The 18,957-nt window shown below is 46.3% G+C and overlaps 12 non-coding genes across 12 annotated transcripts; all 12 read right to left on the bottom strand.

Annotated features, from left to right (window-relative positions):
- Window positions 1-678: 678 nt before the first annotated feature.
- On the bottom strand, window positions 679-869 carry LOC142268295 (U2 spliceosomal RNA). Its single transcript, XR_012734041.1, has one exon. It is a non-coding gene; the product is annotated as a U2 spliceosomal RNA (small nuclear RNA).
- Window positions 870-2,256: 1,387 nt separating this feature from the next.
- On the bottom strand, window positions 2,257-2,447 carry LOC142268294 (U2 spliceosomal RNA). The gene has a single exon (XR_012734040.1). It is a non-coding gene; the product is annotated as a U2 spliceosomal RNA (small nuclear RNA).
- Window positions 2,448-3,834: 1,387 nt separating this feature from the next.
- On the bottom strand, window positions 3,835-4,025 carry LOC142268293 (U2 spliceosomal RNA). Its single transcript, XR_012734039.1, has one exon. It is a non-coding gene; the product is annotated as a U2 spliceosomal RNA (small nuclear RNA).
- Window positions 4,026-5,412: 1,387 nt separating this feature from the next.
- LOC142268292 (U2 spliceosomal RNA) lies at window positions 5,413-5,603 on the bottom strand. The gene has a single exon (XR_012734038.1). It is a non-coding gene; the product is annotated as a U2 spliceosomal RNA (small nuclear RNA).
- Window positions 5,604-6,990: 1,387 nt separating this feature from the next.
- LOC142268291 (U2 spliceosomal RNA) lies at window positions 6,991-7,181 on the bottom strand. The gene has a single exon (XR_012734037.1). It is a non-coding gene; the product is annotated as a U2 spliceosomal RNA (small nuclear RNA).
- A 1,387-nt stretch (window positions 7,182-8,568) lies between these two features.
- LOC142268288 (U2 spliceosomal RNA) lies at window positions 8,569-8,759 on the bottom strand. Its single transcript, XR_012734035.1, has one exon. It is a non-coding gene; the product is annotated as a U2 spliceosomal RNA (small nuclear RNA).
- A 1,387-nt stretch (window positions 8,760-10,146) lies between these two features.
- On the bottom strand, window positions 10,147-10,337 carry LOC142268287 (U2 spliceosomal RNA). The gene has a single exon (XR_012734034.1). It is a non-coding gene; the product is annotated as a U2 spliceosomal RNA (small nuclear RNA).
- Window positions 10,338-11,724: 1,387 nt separating this feature from the next.
- On the bottom strand, window positions 11,725-11,915 carry LOC142268227 (U2 spliceosomal RNA). The gene has a single exon (XR_012733983.1). It is a non-coding gene; the product is annotated as a U2 spliceosomal RNA (small nuclear RNA).
- A 1,387-nt stretch (window positions 11,916-13,302) lies between these two features.
- LOC142268286 (U2 spliceosomal RNA) lies at window positions 13,303-13,493 on the bottom strand. The gene has a single exon (XR_012734033.1). It is a non-coding gene; the product is annotated as a U2 spliceosomal RNA (small nuclear RNA).
- A 1,387-nt stretch (window positions 13,494-14,880) lies between these two features.
- On the bottom strand, window positions 14,881-15,071 carry LOC142268285 (U2 spliceosomal RNA). Its single transcript, XR_012734032.1, has one exon. It is a non-coding gene; the product is annotated as a U2 spliceosomal RNA (small nuclear RNA).
- Window positions 15,072-16,458: 1,387 nt separating this feature from the next.
- On the bottom strand, window positions 16,459-16,649 carry LOC142268284 (U2 spliceosomal RNA). Its single transcript, XR_012734031.1, has one exon. It is a non-coding gene; the product is annotated as a U2 spliceosomal RNA (small nuclear RNA).
- Window positions 16,650-18,037: 1,388 nt separating this feature from the next.
- On the bottom strand, window positions 18,038-18,228 carry LOC142268283 (U2 spliceosomal RNA). The gene has a single exon (XR_012734030.1). It is a non-coding gene; the product is annotated as a U2 spliceosomal RNA (small nuclear RNA).
- Window positions 18,229-18,957: the final 729 nt, after the last annotated feature.

Below are 18,957 nucleotides of genomic sequence, written 5' to 3'. Positions count from 1 at the left end.
CCAATTAGCCGTTTAAGTGTACTTATTGAAAGTAGTAATTCTTTCATAGGCCGCCCTTTCTTAGTATTTGACGTTCCTTATATTGCGGTATGAGGCTTCGCAGTAGGTTGCAAACATTCATCACCCATGACTGTCCCCAATTGAGCTCAGAAGCTCAATGTCTATCATGACCTCTCTTTTAGAATGTCCAAGAGCAAGCAAACTATTCCTCCAGGAGAGGGCGCCAACAGACTACTAAAGAGATCATCATTACTCAAAGAAAACCCCAAAAACCAATGCATGATAGGAATAAACAGGTAACTTTCTTTGGAGTGGAAGCGGAGAGATCGCACCAGATGCCAATTCTAGATGTTATCACACCTGTGGTCACTGCAGCAGCAGGTGAATCCACTTTGTCCAAAAGGGATCTATTCCATTCAATTGCAAATGATCTAGATAAGACAGAGAACTGCAGCACGGGGACATAGCCGAGTTGGTCAGGTTGAGTGGTGATGAGTTTGCTATTTGGATGAATAAAGAAAGTCAAAAGTGTGAAAGATAAAAAACAAAAGGAGGAAGTGTGAAAAGTGAATGGGCCAAATTGAGGTGCATATGAAGACGTATGCTTTCTTCCAATTCATTAAATCGGGCTAATATGAATCAGGTGAATTGAGTTCTGCTTTTGGAAACTGGGTTAAGAAGGGGTGCACCGTTCCTGGAGGTACTGCAATACCAGGTCAATGCGTGGAGTGGACAGAGCAAGCTCTTTTTCCATCTCCCTGTTCTAAAAATCCATTTAATATATGGTCCCCAGATAGGGGACGTATCAGATATTAAACTGATAAGAACAGATACTACACTTGATCTTAGCCAAAAGGCCGAGAAGCGATAACCAGAATTGGTTTGGGCCTCGAGTGGCACCCTGGCCTATGCCGGACACATCTTAGGGAGAGAGAGCGAGAGGGAGACAAACCCACGCCTACACAAGACATTTTGTCACCCAAGCCAACCCTTGAAAAGGCTGCTTTGCAGAGCCAAAACAAGAAGAATGGTGCGTTTTGCAGCCGCCGCCCACTGCAATGAATCTGAATAACTCCTCCTTTAGGGCGCAAGCAACTCCCCTCCCCCTTGCAGTCTTTCCAATTCACGATACAAAAAGACGGACAGGACAGGTTGCCTGACTTTCCGTCACTGCCACCCTTTGCCATCCTTACCCGTAGAAAGCCCTTTCATCATCCCCAAACCCTAATCTTTTCCCTTTCCTTCCCAGCCCCCAAACCCTGCCCTCTGTACCTTTCTCACCACCCGCTTCCCTTCTCCTGTCATCCCCCTACCACCCGGGAAAAAAAGAGATTGCCCCCTCCTTCCACTAGCCCACCCTCCCACCCAAAGAACAACTTCTTCTGCGCAGCTTGTTTTCTAGGCAGCAGCGCTATTGTGATGTCATCGGGGGGCATTGTGACAAGCCGCCAGTGTTCCGTCTCTTCATGTTGTGCACAGTTCAAACGGAAAATACATCAACAGGCAGACTACAGAAAAGCTTACTATCAAAGGTTAGAGGGGGGCTTTCTCAGAGGGCTTTTTACAGTTTTTCTATTCCCAATTAGCCGTTTAAGTGTACTTATTGAAAGTAGTAATTCTTTCATAGGCCGCCCTTTCTTAGTATTTGACGTTCCTTATATTGCGGTATGAGGCTTCGCAGTAGGTTGCAAACATTCATCACCCATGACTGTCCCCAATTGAGCTCAGAAGCTCAATGTCTATCATGACCTCTCTTTTAGAATGTCCAAGAGCAAGCAAACTATTCCTCCAGGAGAGGGCGCCAACAGACTACTAAAGAGATCATCATTACTCAAAGAAAACCCCAAAAACCAATGCATGATAGGAATAAACAGGTAACTTTCTTTGGAGTGGAAGCGGAGAGATCGCACCAGATGCCAATTCTAGATGTTATCACACCTGTGGTCACTGCAGCAGCAGGTGAATCCACTTTGTCCAAAAGGGATCTATTCCATTCAATTGCAAATGATCTAGATAAGACAGAGAACTGCAGCACGGGGACATAGCCGAGTTGGTCAGGTTGAGTGGTGATGAGTTTGCTATTTGGATGAATAAAGAAAGTCAAAAGTGTGAAAGATAAAAAACAAAAGGAGGAAGTGTGAAAAGTGAATGGGCCAAATTGAGGTGCATATGAAGACGTATGCTTTCTTCCAATTCATTAAATCGGGCTAATATGAATCAGGTGAATTGAGTTCTGCTTTTGGAAACTGGGTTAAGAAGGGGTGCACCGTTCCTGGAGGTACTGCAATACCAGGTCAATGCGTGGAGTGGACAGAGCAAGCTCTTTTTCCATCTCCCTGTTCTAAAAATCCATTTAATATATGGTCCCCAGATAGGGGACGTATCAGATATTAAACTGATAAGAACAGATACTACACTTGATCTTAGCCAAAAGGCCGAGAAGCGATAACCAGAATTGGTTTGGGCCTCGAGTGGCACCCTGGCCTATGCCGGACACATCTTAGGGAGAGAGAGCGAGAGGGAGACAAACCCACGCCTACACAAGACATTTTGTCACCCAAGCCAACCCTTGAAAAGGCTGCTTTGCAGAGCCAAAACAAGAAGAATGGTGCGTTTTGCAGCCGCCGCCCACTGCAATGAATCTGAATAACTCCTCCTTTAGGGCGCAAGCAACTCCCCTCCCCCTTGCAGTCTTTCCAATTCACGATACAAAAAGACGGACAGGACAGGTTGCCTGACTTTCCGTCACTGCCACCCTTTGCCATCCTTACCCGTAGAAAGCCCTTTCATCATCCCCAAACCCTAATCTTTTCCCTTTCCTTCCCAGCCCCCAAACCCTGCCCTCTGTACCTTTCTCACCACCCGCTTCCCTTCTCCTGTCATCCCCCTACCACCCGGGAAAAAAAGAGATTGCCCCCTCCTTCCACTAGCCCACCCTCCCACCCAAAGAACAACTTCTTCTGCGCAGCTTGTTTTCTAGGCAGCAGCGCTATTGTGATGTCATCGGGGGGCATTGTGACAAGCCGCCAGTGTTCCGTCTCTTCATGTTGTGCACAGTTCAAACGGAAAATACATCAACAGGCAGACTACAGAAAAGCTTACTATCAAAGGTTAGAGGGGGGCTTTCTCAGAGGGCTTTTTACAGTTTTTCTATTCCCAATTAGCCGTTTAAGTGTACTTATTGAAAGTAGTAATTCTTTCATAGGCCGCCCTTTCTTAGTATTTGACGTTCCTTATATTGCGGTATGAGGCTTCGCAGTAGGTTGCAAACATTCATCACCCATGACTGTCCCCAATTGAGCTCAGAAGCTCAATGTCTATCATGACCTCTCTTTTAGAATGTCCAAGAGCAAGCAAACTATTCCTCCAGGAGAGGGCGCCAACAGACTACTAAAGAGATCATCATTACTCAAAGAAAACCCCAAAAACCAATGCATGATAGGAATAAACAGGTAACTTTCTTTGGAGTGGAAGCGGAGAGATCGCACCAGATGCCAATTCTAGATGTTATCACACCTGTGGTCACTGCAGCAGCAGGTGAATCCACTTTGTCCAAAAGGGATCTATTCCATTCAATTGCAAATGATCTAGATAAGACAGAGAACTGCAGCACGGGGACATAGCCGAGTTGGTCAGGTTGAGTGGTGATGAGTTTGCTATTTGGATGAATAAAGAAAGTCAAAAGTGTGAAAGATAAAAAACAAAAGGAGGAAGTGTGAAAAGTGAATGGGCCAAATTGAGGTGCATATGAAGACGTATGCTTTCTTCCAATTCATTAAATCGGGCTAATATGAATCAGGTGAATTGAGTTCTGCTTTTGGAAACTGGGTTAAGAAGGGGTGCACCGTTCCTGGAGGTACTGCAATACCAGGTCAATGCGTGGAGTGGACAGAGCAAGCTCTTTTTCCATCTCCCTGTTCTAAAAATCCATTTAATATATGGTCCCCAGATAGGGGACGTATCAGATATTAAACTGATAAGAACAGATACTACACTTGATCTTAGCCAAAAGGCCGAGAAGCGATAACCAGAATTGGTTTGGGCCTCGAGTGGCACCCTGGCCTATGCCGGACACATCTTAGGGAGAGAGAGCGAGAGGGAGACAAACCCACGCCTACACAAGACATTTTGTCACCCAAGCCAACCCTTGAAAAGGCTGCTTTGCAGAGCCAAAACAAGAAGAATGGTGCGTTTTGCAGCCGCCGCCCACTGCAATGAATCTGAATAACTCCTCCTTTAGGGCGCAAGCAACTCCCCTCCCCCTTGCAGTCTTTCCAATTCACGATACAAAAAGACGGACAGGACAGGTTGCCTGACTTTCCGTCACTGCCACCCTTTGCCATCCTTACCCGTAGAAAGCCCTTTCATCATCCCCAAACCCTAATCTTTTCCCTTTCCTTCCCAGCCCCCAAACCCTGCCCTCTGTACCTTTCTCACCACCCGCTTCCCTTCTCCTGTCATCCCCCTACCACCCGGGAAAAAAAGAGATTGCCCCCTCCTTCCACTAGCCCACCCTCCCACCCAAAGAACAACTTCTTCTGCGCAGCTTGTTTTCTAGGCAGCAGCGCTATTGTGATGTCATCGGGGGGCATTGTGACAAGCCGCCAGTGTTCCGTCTCTTCATGTTGTGCACAGTTCAAACGGAAAATACATCAACAGGCAGACTACAGAAAAGCTTACTATCAAAGGTTAGAGGGGGGCTTTCTCAGAGGGCTTTTTACAGTTTTTCTATTCCCAATTAGCCGTTTAAGTGTACTTATTGAAAGTAGTAATTCTTTCATAGGCCGCCCTTTCTTAGTATTTGACGTTCCTTATATTGCGGTATGAGGCTTCGCAGTAGGTTGCAAACATTCATCACCCATGACTGTCCCCAATTGAGCTCAGAAGCTCAATGTCTATCATGACCTCTCTTTTAGAATGTCCAAGAGCAAGCAAACTATTCCTCCAGGAGAGGGCGCCAACAGACTACTAAAGAGATCATCATTACTCAAAGAAAACCCCAAAAACCAATGCATGATAGGAATAAACAGGTAACTTTCTTTGGAGTGGAAGCGGAGAGATCGCACCAGATGCCAATTCTAGATGTTATCACACCTGTGGTCACTGCAGCAGCAGGTGAATCCACTTTGTCCAAAAGGGATCTATTCCATTCAATTGCAAATGATCTAGATAAGACAGAGAACTGCAGCACGGGGACATAGCCGAGTTGGTCAGGTTGAGTGGTGATGAGTTTGCTATTTGGATGAATAAAGAAAGTCAAAAGTGTGAAAGATAAAAAACAAAAGGAGGAAGTGTGAAAAGTGAATGGGCCAAATTGAGGTGCATATGAAGACGTATGCTTTCTTCCAATTCATTAAATCGGGCTAATATGAATCAGGTGAATTGAGTTCTGCTTTTGGAAACTGGGTTAAGAAGGGGTGCACCGTTCCTGGAGGTACTGCAATACCAGGTCAATGCGTGGAGTGGACAGAGCAAGCTCTTTTTCCATCTCCCTGTTCTAAAAATCCATTTAATATATGGTCCCCAGATAGGGGACGTATCAGATATTAAACTGATAAGAACAGATACTACACTTGATCTTAGCCAAAAGGCCGAGAAGCGATAACCAGAATTGGTTTGGGCCTCGAGTGGCACCCTGGCCTATGCCGGACACATCTTAGGGAGAGAGAGCGAGAGGGAGACAAACCCACGCCTACACAAGACATTTTGTCACCCAAGCCAACCCTTGAAAAGGCTGCTTTGCAGAGCCAAAACAAGAAGAATGGTGCGTTTTGCAGCCGCCGCCCACTGCAATGAATCTGAATAACTCCTCCTTTAGGGCGCAAGCAACTCCCCTCCCCCTTGCAGTCTTTCCAATTCACGATACAAAAAGACGGACAGGACAGGTTGCCTGACTTTCCGTCACTGCCACCCTTTGCCATCCTTACCCGTAGAAAGCCCTTTCATCATCCCCAAACCCTAATCTTTTCCCTTTCCTTCCCAGCCCCCAAACCCTGCCCTCTGTACCTTTCTCACCACCCGCTTCCCTTCTCCTGTCATCCCCCTACCACCCGGGAAAAAAAGAGATTGCCCCCTCCTTCCACTAGCCCACCCTCCCACCCAAAGAACAACTTCTTCTGCGCAGCTTGTTTTCTAGGCAGCAGCGCTATTGTGATGTCATCGGGGGGCATTGTGACAAGCCGCCAGTGTTCCGTCTCTTCATGTTGTGCACAGTTCAAACGGAAAATACATCAACAGGCAGACTACAGAAAAGCTTACTATCAAAGGTTAGAGGGGGGCTTTCTCAGAGGGCTTTTTACAGTTTTTCTATTCCCAATTAGCCGTTTAAGTGTACTTATTGAAAGTAGTAATTCTTTCATAGGCCGCCCTTTCTTAGTATTTGACGTTCCTTATATTGCGGTATGAGGCTTCGCAGTAGGTTGCAAACATTCATCACCCATGACTGTCCCCAATTGAGCTCAGAAGCTCAATGTCTATCATGACCTCTCTTTTAGAATGTCCAAGAGCAAGCAAACTATTCCTCCAGGAGAGGGCGCCAACAGACTACTAAAGAGATCATCATTACTCAAAGAAAACCCCAAAAACCAATGCATGATAGGAATAAACAGGTAACTTTCTTTGGAGTGGAAGCGGAGAGATCGCACCAGATGCCAATTCTAGATGTTATCACACCTGTGGTCACTGCAGCAGCAGGTGAATCCACTTTGTCCAAAAGGGATCTATTCCATTCAATTGCAAATGATCTAGATAAGACAGAGAACTGCAGCACGGGGACATAGCCGAGTTGGTCAGGTTGAGTGGTGATGAGTTTGCTATTTGGATGAATAAAGAAAGTCAAAAGTGTGAAAGATAAAAAACAAAAGGAGGAAGTGTGAAAAGTGAATGGGCCAAATTGAGGTGCATATGAAGACGTATGCTTTCTTCCAATTCATTAAATCGGGCTAATATGAATCAGGTGAATTGAGTTCTGCTTTTGGAAACTGGGTTAAGAAGGGGTGCACCGTTCCTGGAGGTACTGCAATACCAGGTCAATGCGTGGAGTGGACAGAGCAAGCTCTTTTTCCATCTCCCTGTTCTAAAAATCCATTTAATATATGGTCCCCAGATAGGGGACGTATCAGATATTAAACTGATAAGAACAGATACTACACTTGATCTTAGCCAAAAGGCCGAGAAGCGATAACCAGAATTGGTTTGGGCCTCGAGTGGCACCCTGGCCTATGCCGGACACATCTTAGGGAGAGAGAGCGAGAGGGAGACAAACCCACGCCTACACAAGACATTTTGTCACCCAAGCCAACCCTTGAAAAGGCTGCTTTGCAGAGCCAAAACAAGAAGAATGGTGCGTTTTGCAGCCGCCGCCCACTGCAATGAATCTGAATAACTCCTCCTTTAGGGCGCAAGCAACTCCCCTCCCCCTTGCAGTCTTTCCAATTCACGATACAAAAAGACGGACAGGACAGGTTGCCTGACTTTCCGTCACTGCCACCCTTTGCCATCCTTACCCGTAGAAAGCCCTTTCATCATCCCCAAACCCTAATCTTTTCCCTTTCCTTCCCAGCCCCCAAACCCTGCCCTCTGTACCTTTCTCACCACCCGCTTCCCTTCTCCTGTCATCCCCCTACCACCCGGGAAAAAAAGAGATTGCCCCCTCCTTCCACTAGCCCACCCTCCCACCCAAAGAACAACTTCTTCTGCGCAGCTTGTTTTCTAGGCAGCAGCGCTATTGTGATGTCATCGGGGGGCATTGTGACAAGCCGCCAGTGTTCCGTCTCTTCATGTTGTGCACAGTTCAAACGGAAAATACATCAACAGGCAGACTACAGAAAAGCTTACTATCAAAGGTTAGAGGGGGGCTTTCTCAGAGGGCTTTTTACAGTTTTTCTATTCCCAATTAGCCGTTTAAGTGTACTTATTGAAAGTAGTAATTCTTTCATAGGCCGCCCTTTCTTAGTATTTGACGTTCCTTATATTGCGGTATGAGGCTTCGCAGTAGGTTGCAAACATTCATCACCCATGACTGTCCCCAATTGAGCTCAGAAGCTCAATGTCTATCATGACCTCTCTTTTAGAATGTCCAAGAGCAAGCAAACTATTCCTCCAGGAGAGGGCGCCAACAGACTACTAAAGAGATCATCATTACTCAAAGAAAACCCCAAAAACCAATGCATGATAGGAATAAACAGGTAACTTTCTTTGGAGTGGAAGCGGAGAGATCGCACCAGATGCCAATTCTAGATGTTATCACACCTGTGGTCACTGCAGCAGCAGGTGAATCCACTTTGTCCAAAAGGGATCTATTCCATTCAATTGCAAATGATCTAGATAAGACAGAGAACTGCAGCACGGGGACATAGCCGAGTTGGTCAGGTTGAGTGGTGATGAGTTTGCTATTTGGATGAATAAAGAAAGTCAAAAGTGTGAAAGATAAAAAACAAAAGGAGGAAGTGTGAAAAGTGAATGGGCCAAATTGAGGTGCATATGAAGACGTATGCTTTCTTCCAATTCATTAAATCGGGCTAATATGAATCAGGTGAATTGAGTTCTGCTTTTGGAAACTGGGTTAAGAAGGGGTGCACCGTTCCTGGAGGTACTGCAATACCAGGTCAATGCGTGGAGTGGACAGAGCAAGCTCTTTTTCCATCTCCCTGTTCTAAAAATCCATTTAATATATGGTCCCCAGATAGGGGACGTATCAGATATTAAACTGATAAGAACAGATACTACACTTGATCTTAGCCAAAAGGCCGAGAAGCGATAACCAGAATTGGTTTGGGCCTCGAGTGGCACCCTGGCCTATGCCGGACACATCTTAGGGAGAGAGAGCGAGAGGGAGACAAACCCACGCCTACACAAGACATTTTGTCACCCAAGCCAACCCTTGAAAAGGCTGCTTTGCAGAGCCAAAACAAGAAGAATGGTGCGTTTTGCAGCCGCCGCCCACTGCAATGAATCTGAATAACTCCTCCTTTAGGGCGCAAGCAACTCCCCTCCCCCTTGCAGTCTTTCCAATTCACGATACAAAAAGACGGACAGGACAGGTTGCCTGACTTTCCGTCACTGCCACCCTTTGCCATCCTTACCCGTAGAAAGCCCTTTCATCATCCCCAAACCCTAATCTTTTCCCTTTCCTTCCCAGCCCCCAAACCCTGCCCTCTGTACCTTTCTCACCACCCGCTTCCCTTCTCCTGTCATCCCCCTACCACCCGGGAAAAAAAGAGATTGCCCCCTCCTTCCACTAGCCCACCCTCCCACCCAAAGAACAACTTCTTCTGCGCAGCTTGTTTTCTAGGCAGCAGCGCTATTGTGATGTCATCGGGGGGCATTGTGACAAGCCGCCAGTGTTCCGTCTCTTCATGTTGTGCACAGTTCAAACGGAAAATACATCAACAGGCAGACTACAGAAAAGCTTACTATCAAAGGTTAGAGGGGGGCTTTCTCAGAGGGCTTTTTACAGTTTTTCTATTCCCAATTAGCCGTTTAAGTGTACTTATTGAAAGTAGTAATTCTTTCATAGGCCGCCCTTTCTTAGTATTTGACGTTCCTTATATTGCGGTATGAGGCTTCGCAGTAGGTTGCAAACATTCATCACCCATGACTGTCCCCAATTGAGCTCAGAAGCTCAATGTCTATCATGACCTCTCTTTTAGAATGTCCAAGAGCAAGCAAACTATTCCTCCAGGAGAGGGCGCCAACAGACTACTAAAGAGATCATCATTACTCAAAGAAAACCCCAAAAACCAATGCATGATAGGAATAAACAGGTAACTTTCTTTGGAGTGGAAGCGGAGAGATCGCACCAGATGCCAATTCTAGATGTTATCACACCTGTGGTCACTGCAGCAGCAGGTGAATCCACTTTGTCCAAAAGGGATCTATTCCATTCAATTGCAAATGATCTAGATAAGACAGAGAACTGCAGCACGGGGACATAGCCGAGTTGGTCAGGTTGAGTGGTGATGAGTTTGCTATTTGGATGAATAAAGAAAGTCAAAAGTGTGAAAGATAAAAAACAAAAGGAGGAAGTGTGAAAAGTGAATGGGCCAAATTGAGGTGCATATGAAGACGTATGCTTTCTTCCAATTCATTAAATCGGGCTAATATGAATCAGGTGAATTGAGTTCTGCTTTTGGAAACTGGGTTAAGAAGGGGTGCACCGTTCCTGGAGGTACTGCAATACCAGGTCAATGCGTGGAGTGGACAGAGCAAGCTCTTTTTCCATCTCCCTGTTCTAAAAATCCATTTAATATATGGTCCCCAGATAGGGGACGTATCAGATATTAAACTGATAAGAACAGATACTACACTTGATCTTAGCCAAAAGGCCGAGAAGCGATAACCAGAATTGGTTTGGGCCTCGAGTGGCACCCTGGCCTATGCCGGACACATCTTAGGGAGAGAGAGCGAGAGGGAGACAAACCCACGCCTACACAAGACATTTTGTCACCCAAGCCAACCCTTGAAAAGGCTGCTTTGCAGAGCCAAAACAAGAAGAATGGTGCGTTTTGCAGCCGCCGCCCACTGCAATGAATCTGAATAACTCCTCCTTTAGGGCGCAAGCAACTCCCCTCCCCCTTGCAGTCTTTCCAATTCACGATACAAAAAGACGGACAGGACAGGTTGCCTGACTTTCCGTCACTGCCACCCTTTGCCATCCTTACCCGTAGAAAGCCCTTTCATCATCCCCAAACCCTAATCTTTTCCCTTTCCTTCCCAGCCCCCAAACCCTGCCCTCTGTACCTTTCTCACCACCCGCTTCCCTTCTCCTGTCATCCCCCTACCACCCGGGAAAAAAAGAGATTGCCCCCTCCTTCCACTAGCCCACCCTCCCACCCAAAGAACAACTTCTTCTGCGCAGCTTGTTTTCTAGGCAGCAGCGCTATTGTGATGTCATCGGGGGGCATTGTGACAAGCCGCCAGTGTTCCGTCTCTTCATGTTGTGCACAGTTCAAACGGAAAATACATCAACAGGCAGACTACAGAAAAGCTTACTATCAAAGGTTAGAGGGGGGCTTTCTCAGAGGGCTTTTTACAGTTTTTCTATTCCCAATTAGCCGTTTAAGTGTACTTATTGAAAGTAGTAATTCTTTCATAGGCCGCCCTTTCTTAGTATTTGACGTTCCTTATATTGCGGTATGAGGCTTCGCAGTAGGTTGCAAACATTCATCACCCATGACTGTCCCCAATTGAGCTCAGAAGCTCAATGTCTATCATGACCTCTCTTTTAGAATGTCCAAGAGCAAGCAAACTATTCCTCCAGGAGAGGGCGCCAACAGACTACTAAAGAGATCATCATTACTCAAAGAAAACCCCAAAAACCAATGCATGATAGGAATAAACAGGTAACTTTCTTTGGAGTGGAAGCGGAGAGATCGCACCAGATGCCAATTCTAGATGTTATCACACCTGTGGTCACTGCAGCAGCAGGTGAATCCACTTTGTCCAAAAGGGATCTATTCCATTCAATTGCAAATGATCTAGATAAGACAGAGAACTGCAGCACGGGGACATAGCCGAGTTGGTCAGGTTGAGTGGTGATGAGTTTGCTATTTGGATGAATAAAGAAAGTCAAAAGTGTGAAAGATAAAAAACAAAAGGAGGAAGTGTGAAAAGTGAATGGGCCAAATTGAGGTGCATATGAAGACGTATGCTTTCTTCCAATTCATTAAATCGGGCTAATATGAATCAGGTGAATTGAGTTCTGCTTTTGGAAACTGGGTTAAGAAGGGGTGCACCGTTCCTGGAGGTACTGCAATACCAGGTCAATGCGTGGAGTGGACAGAGCAAGCTCTTTTTCCATCTCCCTGTTCTAAAAATCCATTTAATATATGGTCCCCAGATAGGGGACGTATCAGATATTAAACTGATAAGAACAGATACTATACTTGATCTTAGCCAAAAGGCCGAGAAGCGATAACCAGAATTGGTTTGGGCCTCGAGTGGCACCCTGGCCTATGCCGGACACATCTTAGGGAGAGAGAGCGAGAGGGAGACAAACCCACGCCTACACAAGACATTTTGTCACCCAAGCCAACCCTTGAAAAGGCTGCTTTGCAGAGCCAAAACAAGAAGAATGGTGCGTTTTGCAGCCGCCGCCCACTGCAATGAATCTGAATAACTCCTCCTTTAGGGCGCAAGCAACTCCCCTCCCCCTTGCAGTCTTTCCAATTCACGATACAAAAAGACGGACAGGACAGGTTGCCTGACTTTCCGTCACTGCCACCCTTTGCCATCCTTACCCGTAGAAAGCCCTTTCATCATCCCCAAACCCTAATCTTTTCCCTTTCCTTCCCAGCCCCCAAACCCTGCCCTCTGTACCTTTCTCACCACCCGCTTCCCTTCTCCTGTCATCCCCCTACCACCCGGGAAAAAAAGAGATTGCCCCCTCCTTCCACTAGCCCACCCTCCCACCCAAAGAACAACTTCTTCTGCGCAGCTTGTTTTCTAGGCAGCAGCGCTATTGTGATGTCATCGGGGGGCATTTTGACAAGCCGCCAGTGTTCCGTCTCTTCATGTTGTGCACAGTTCAAACGGAAAATACATCAACAGGCAGACTACAGAAAAGCTTACTATCAAAGGTTAGAGGGGGGCTTTCTCAGAGGGCTTTTTACAGTTTTTCTATTCCCAATTAGCCGTTTAAGTGTACTTATTGAAAGTAGTAATTCTTTCATAGGCCGCCCTTTCTTAGTATTTGACGTTCCTTATATTGCGGTATGAGGCTTCGCAGTAGGTTGCAAACATTCATCACCCATGACTGTCCCCAATTGAGCTCAGAAGCTCAATGTCTATCATGACCTCTCTTTTAGAATGTCCAAGAGCAAGCAAACTATTCCTCCAGGAGAGGGCGCCAACAGACTACTAAAGAGATCATCATTACTCAAAGAAAACCCCAAAAACCAATGCATGATAGGAATAAACAGGTAACTTTCTTTGGAGTGGAAGCGGAGAGATCGCACCAGATGCCAATTCTAGATGTTATCACACCTGTGGTCACTGCAGCAGCAGGTGAATCCACTTTGTCCAAAAGGGATCTATTCCATTCAATTGCAAATGATCTAGATAAGACAGAGAACTGCAGCACGGGGACATAGCCGAGTTGGTCAGGTTGAGTGGTGATGAGTTTGCTATTTGGATGAATAAAGAAAGTCAAAAGTGTGAAAGATAAAAAACAAAAGGAGGAAGTGTGAAAAGTGAATGGGCCAAATTGAGGTGCATATGAAGACGTATGCTTTCTTCCAATTCATTAAATCGGGCTAATATGAATCAGGTGAATTGAGTTCTGCTTTTGGAAACTGGGTTAAGAAGGGGTGCACCGTTCCTGGAGGTACTGCAATACCAGGTCAATGCGTGGAGTGGACAGAGCAAGCTCTTTTTCCATCTCCCTGTTCTAAAAATCCATTTAATATATGGTCCCCAGATAGGGGACGTATCAGATATTAAACTGATAAGAACAGATACTACACTTGATCTTAGCCAAAAGGCCGAGAAGCGATAACCAGAATTGGTTTGGGCCTCGAGTGGCACCCTGGCCTATGCCGGACACATCTTAGGGAGAGAGAGCGAGAGGGAGACAAACCCACGCCTACACAAGACATTTTGTCACCCAAGCCAACCCTTGAAAAGGCTGCTTTGCAGAGCCAAAACAAGAAGAATGGTGCGTTTTGCAGCCGCCGCCCACTGCAATGAATCTGAATAACTCCTCCTTTAGGGCGCAAGCAACTCCCCTCCCCCTTGCAGTCTTTCCAATTCACGATACAAAAAGACGGACAGGACAGGTTGCCTGACTTTCCGTCACTGCCACCCTTTGCCATCCTTACCCGTAGAAAGCCCTTTCATCATCCCCAAACCCTAATCTTTTCCCTTTCCTTCCCAGCCCCCAAACCCTGCCCTCTGTACCTTTCTCACCACCCGCTTCCCTTCTCCTGTCATCCCCCTACCACCCGGGAAAAAAAGAGATTGCCCCCTCCTTCCACTAGCCCACCCTCCCACCCAAAGAACAACTTCTTCTGCGCAGCTTGTTTTCTAGGCAGCAGCGCTATTGTGATGTCATCGGGGGGCATTGTGACAAGCCGCCAGTGTTCCGTCTCTTCATGTTGTGCACAGTTCAAACGGAAAATACATCAACAGGCAGACTACAGAAAAGCTTACTATCAAAGGTTAGAGGGGGGCTTTCTCAGAGGGCTTTTTACAGTTTTTCTATTCCCAATTAGCCGTTTAAGTGTACTTATTGAAAGTAGTAATTCTTTCATAGGCCGCCCTTTCTTAGTATTTGACGTTCCTTATATTGCGGTATGAGGCTTCGCAGTAGGTTGCAAACATTCATCACCCATGACTGTCCCCAATTGAGCTCAGAAGCTCAATGTCTATCATGACCTCTCTTTTAGAATGTCCAAGAGCAAGCAAACTATTCCTCCAGGAGAGGGCGCCAACAGACTACTAAAGAGATCATCATTACTCAAAGAAAACCCCAAAAACCAATGCATGATAGGAATAAACAGGTAACTTTCTTTGGAGTGGAAGCGGAGAGATCGCACCAGATGCCAATTCTAGATGTTATCACACCTGTGGTCACTGCAGCAGCAGGTGAATCCACTTTGTCCAAAAGGGATCTATTCCATTCAATTGCAAATGATCTAGATAAGACAGAGAACTGCAGCACGGGGACATAGCCGAGTTGGTCAGGTTGAGTGGTGATGAGTTTGCTATTTGGATGAATAAAGAAAGTCAAAAGTGTGAAAGATAAAAAACAAAAGGAGGAAGTGTGAAAAGTGAATGGGCCAAATTGAGGTGCATATGAAGACGTATGCTTTCTTCCAATTCATTAAATCGGGCTAATATGAATCAGGTGAATTGAGTTCTGCTTTTGGAAACTGGGTTAAGAAGGGGTGCACCGTTCCTGGAGGTACTGCAATACCAGGTCAATGCGTGGAGTGGACAGAGCAAGCTCTTTTTCCATCTCCCTGTTCTAAAAATCCATTTAATATATGGTCCCCAGATAGGGGACGTATCAGATATTAAACTGATAAGAACAGATACTACACTTGATCTTAGCCAAAAGGCCGAGAAGCGATAACCAGAATTGGTTTGGGCCTCGAGTGGCACCCTGGCCTATGCCGGACACATCTTAGGGAGAGAGAGCGAGAGGGAGACAAACCCACGCCTACACAAGACATTTTGTCACCCAAGCCAACCCTTGAAAAGGCTGCTTTGCAGAGCCAAAACAAGAAGAATGGTGCGTTTTGCAGCCGCCGCCCACTGCAATGAATCTGAATAACTCCTCCTTTAGGGCGCAAGCAACTCCCCTCCCCCTTGCAGTCTTTCCAATTCACGATACAAAAAGACGGACAGGACAGGTTGCCTGACTTTCCGTCACTGCCACCCTTTGCCATCCTTACCCGTAGAAAGCCCTTTCATCATCCCCAAACCCTAATCTTTTCCCTTTCCTTCCCAGCCCCCAAACCCTGCCCTCTGTACCTTTCTCACCACCCGCTTCCCTTCTCCTGTCATCCCCCTACCACCCGGGAAAAAAAGAGATTGCCCCCTCCTTCCACTAGCCCACCCTCCCACCCAAAGAACAACTTCTTCTGCGCAGCTTGTTTTCTAGGCAGCAGCGCTATTGTGATGTCATCGGGGGGCATTGTGACAAGCCGCCAGTGTTCCGTCTCTTCATGTTGTGCACAGTTCAAACGGAAAATACATCAACAGGCAGACTACAGAAAAGCTTACTATCAAAGGTTAGAGGGGGGCTTTCTCAGAGGGCTTTTTACAGTTTTTCTATTCCCAATTAGCCGTTTAAGTGTACTTATTGAAAGTAGTAATTCTTTCATAGGCCGCCCTTTCTTAGTATTTGACGTTCCTTATATTGCGGTATGAGGCTTCGCAGTAGGTTGCAAACATTCATCACCCATGACTGTCCCCAATTGAGCTCAGAAGCTCAATGTCTATCATGACCTCTCTTTTAGAATGTCCAAGAGCAAGCAAACTATTCCTCCAGGAGAGGGCGCCAACAGACTACTAAAGAGATCATCATTACTCAAAGAAAACCCCAAAAACCAATGCATGATAGGAATAAACAGGTAACTTTCTTTGGAGTGGAAGCGGAGAGATCGCACCAGATGCCAATTCTAGATGTTATCACACCTGTGGTCACTGCAGCAGCAGGTGAATCCACTTTGTCCAAAAGGGATCTATTCCATTCAATTGCAAATGATCTAGATAAGACAGAGAACTGCAGCACGGGGACATAGCCGAGTTGGTCAGGTTGAGTGGTGATGAGTTTGCTATTTGGATGAATAAAGAAAGTCAAAAGTGTGAAAGATAAAAAACAAAAGGAGGAAGTGTGAAAAGTGAATGGGCCAAATTGAGGTGCATATGAAGACGTATGCTTTCTTCCAATTCATTAAATCGGGCTAATATGAATCAGGTGAATTGAGTTCTGCTTTTGGAAACTGGGTTAAGAAGGGGTGCACCGTTCCTGGAGGTACTGCAATACCAGGTCAATGCGTGGAGTGGACAGAGCAAGCTCTTTTTCCATCTCCCTGTTCTAAAAATCCATTTAATATATGGTCCCCAGATAGGGGACGTATCAGATATTAAACTGATAAGAACAGATACTACACTTGATCTTAGCCAAAAGGCCGAGAAGCGATAACCAGAATTGGTTTGGGCCTCGAGTGGCACCCTGGCCTATGCCGGACACATCTTAGGGAGATGAGAGCGAGAGGGAGACAAACCCACGCCTACACAAGACATTTTGTCACCCAAGCCAACCCTTGAAAAGGCTGCTTTGCAGAGCCAAAACAAGAAGAATGGTGCGTTTTGCAGCCGCCGCCCACTGCAATGAATCTGAATAACTCCTCCTTTAGGGCGCAAGCAACTCCCCTCCCCCTTGCAGTCTTTCCAATTCACGATACAAAAAGACGGACAGGACAGGTTGCCTGACTTTCCGTCACTGCCACCCTTTGCCATCCTTACCCGTAGAAAGCCCTTTCATCATCCCCAAACCCTAATCTTTTCCCTTTCCTTCCCAGCCCCCAAACCCTGCCCTCTGTACCTTTCTCACCACCCGCTTCCCTTCTCCTGTCATCCCCCTACCACCCGGGAAAAAAAGAGATTGCCCCCTCCTTCCACTAGCCCACCCTCCCACCCAAAGAACAACTTCTTCTGCGCAGCTTGTTTTCTAGGCAGCAGCGCTATTGTGATGTCATCGGGGGGCATTGTGACAAGCCGCCAGTGTTCCGTCTCTTCATGTTGTGCACAGTTCAAACGGAAAATACATCAACAGGCAGACTACAGAAAAGCTTACTATCAAAGGTTAGAGGGGGGCTTTCTCAGAGGGCTTTTTACAGTTTTTCTATTCCCAATTAGCCGTTTAAGTGTACTTATTGAAAGTAGTAATTCTTTCATAGGCCGCCCTTTCTTAGTATTTGACGTTCCTTATATTGCGGTATGAGGCTTCGCAGTAGGTTGCAAACATTCATCACCCATGACTGTCCCCAATTGAGCTCAGAAGCTCAATGTCTATCATGACCTCTCTTTTAGAATGTCCAAGAGCAAGCAAACTATTCCTCCAGGAGAGGGCGCCAACAGACTACTAAAGAGATCATCATTACTCAAAGAAAACCCCAAAAACCAATGCATGATAGGAATAAACAGGTAACTTTCTTTGGAGTGGAAGCGGAGAGATCGCACCAGATGCCAATTCTAGATGTTATCACACCTGTGGTCACTGCAGCAGCAGGTGAATCCACTTTGTCCAAAAGGGATCTATTCCATTCAATTGCAAATGATCTAGATAAGACAGAGAACTGCAGCACGGGGACATAGCCGAGTTGGTCAGGTTGAGTGGTGATGAGTTTGCTATTTGGATGAATAAAGAAAGTCAAAAGTGTGAAAGATAAAAAACAAAAGGAGGAAGTGTGAAAAGTGAATGGGCCAAATTGAGGTGCATATGAAGACGTATGCTTTCTTCCAATTCATTAAATCGGGCTAATATGAATCAGGTGAATTGAGTTCTGCTTTTGGAAACTGGGTTAAGAAGGGGTGCACCGTTCCTGGAGGTACTGCAATACCAGGTCAATGCGTGGAGTGGACAGAGCAAGCTCTTTTTCCATCTCCCTGTTCTAAAAATCCATTTAATATATGGTCCCCAGATAGGGGACGTATCAGATATTAAACTGATAAGAACAGATACTACACTTGATCTTAGCCAAAAGGCCGAGAAGCGATAACCAGAATTGGTTTGGGCCTCGAGTGGCACCCTGGCCTATGCCGGACACATCTTAGGGAGAGAGAGCGAGAGGGAGACAAACCCACGCCTACACAAGACATTTTGTCACCCAAGCCAACCCTTGAAAAGGCTGCTTTGCAGAGCCAAAACAAGAAGAATGGTGCGTTTTGCAGCCGCCGCCCACTGCAATGAATCTGAATAACTCCTCCTTTAGGGCGCAAGCAACTCCCCTCCCCCTTGCAGTCTTTCCAATTCACGATACAAAAAGACGGACAGGACAGGTTGCCTGACTTTCCGTCACTGCCACCCTTTGCCATCCTTACCCGTAGAAAGCCCTTTCATCATCCCCAAACCCTAATCTTTTCCCTTTCCTTCCCAGCCCCCAAACCCTGCCCTCTGTACCTTTCTCACCACCCGCTTCCCTTCTCCTGTCATCCCCCTACCACCCGGGAAAAAAAGAGATTGCCCCCTCCTTCCACTAGCCCACCCTCCCACCCAAAGAACAACTTCTTCTGCGCAGCTTGTTTTCTAGGCAGCAGCGCTATTGTGATGTCATCGGGGGGCATTGTGACAAGCCGCCAGTGTTCCGTCTCTTCATGTTGTGCACAGTTCAAACGGAAAATACATCAACAGGCAGACTACAGAAAAGCTTACTATCAAAGGTTAGAGGGGGGCTTTCTCAGAGGGCTTTTTACAGTTTTTCTATTCCCAATTAGCCGTTTAAGTGT

Source organism: Anomaloglossus baeobatrachus, unplaced genomic scaffold (assembly GCF_048569485.1).
Source record: "Anomaloglossus baeobatrachus isolate aAnoBae1 unplaced genomic scaffold, aAnoBae1.hap1 Scaffold_2994, whole genome shotgun sequence".
NCBI classification, from domain to species: Eukaryota; Metazoa; Chordata; class Amphibia; order Anura; family Aromobatidae; genus Anomaloglossus; species Anomaloglossus baeobatrachus.
The sequence above is the reverse complement of the archived record's forward strand: the minus strand, read 5'-3'. Positions and strand labels throughout refer to the sequence as shown.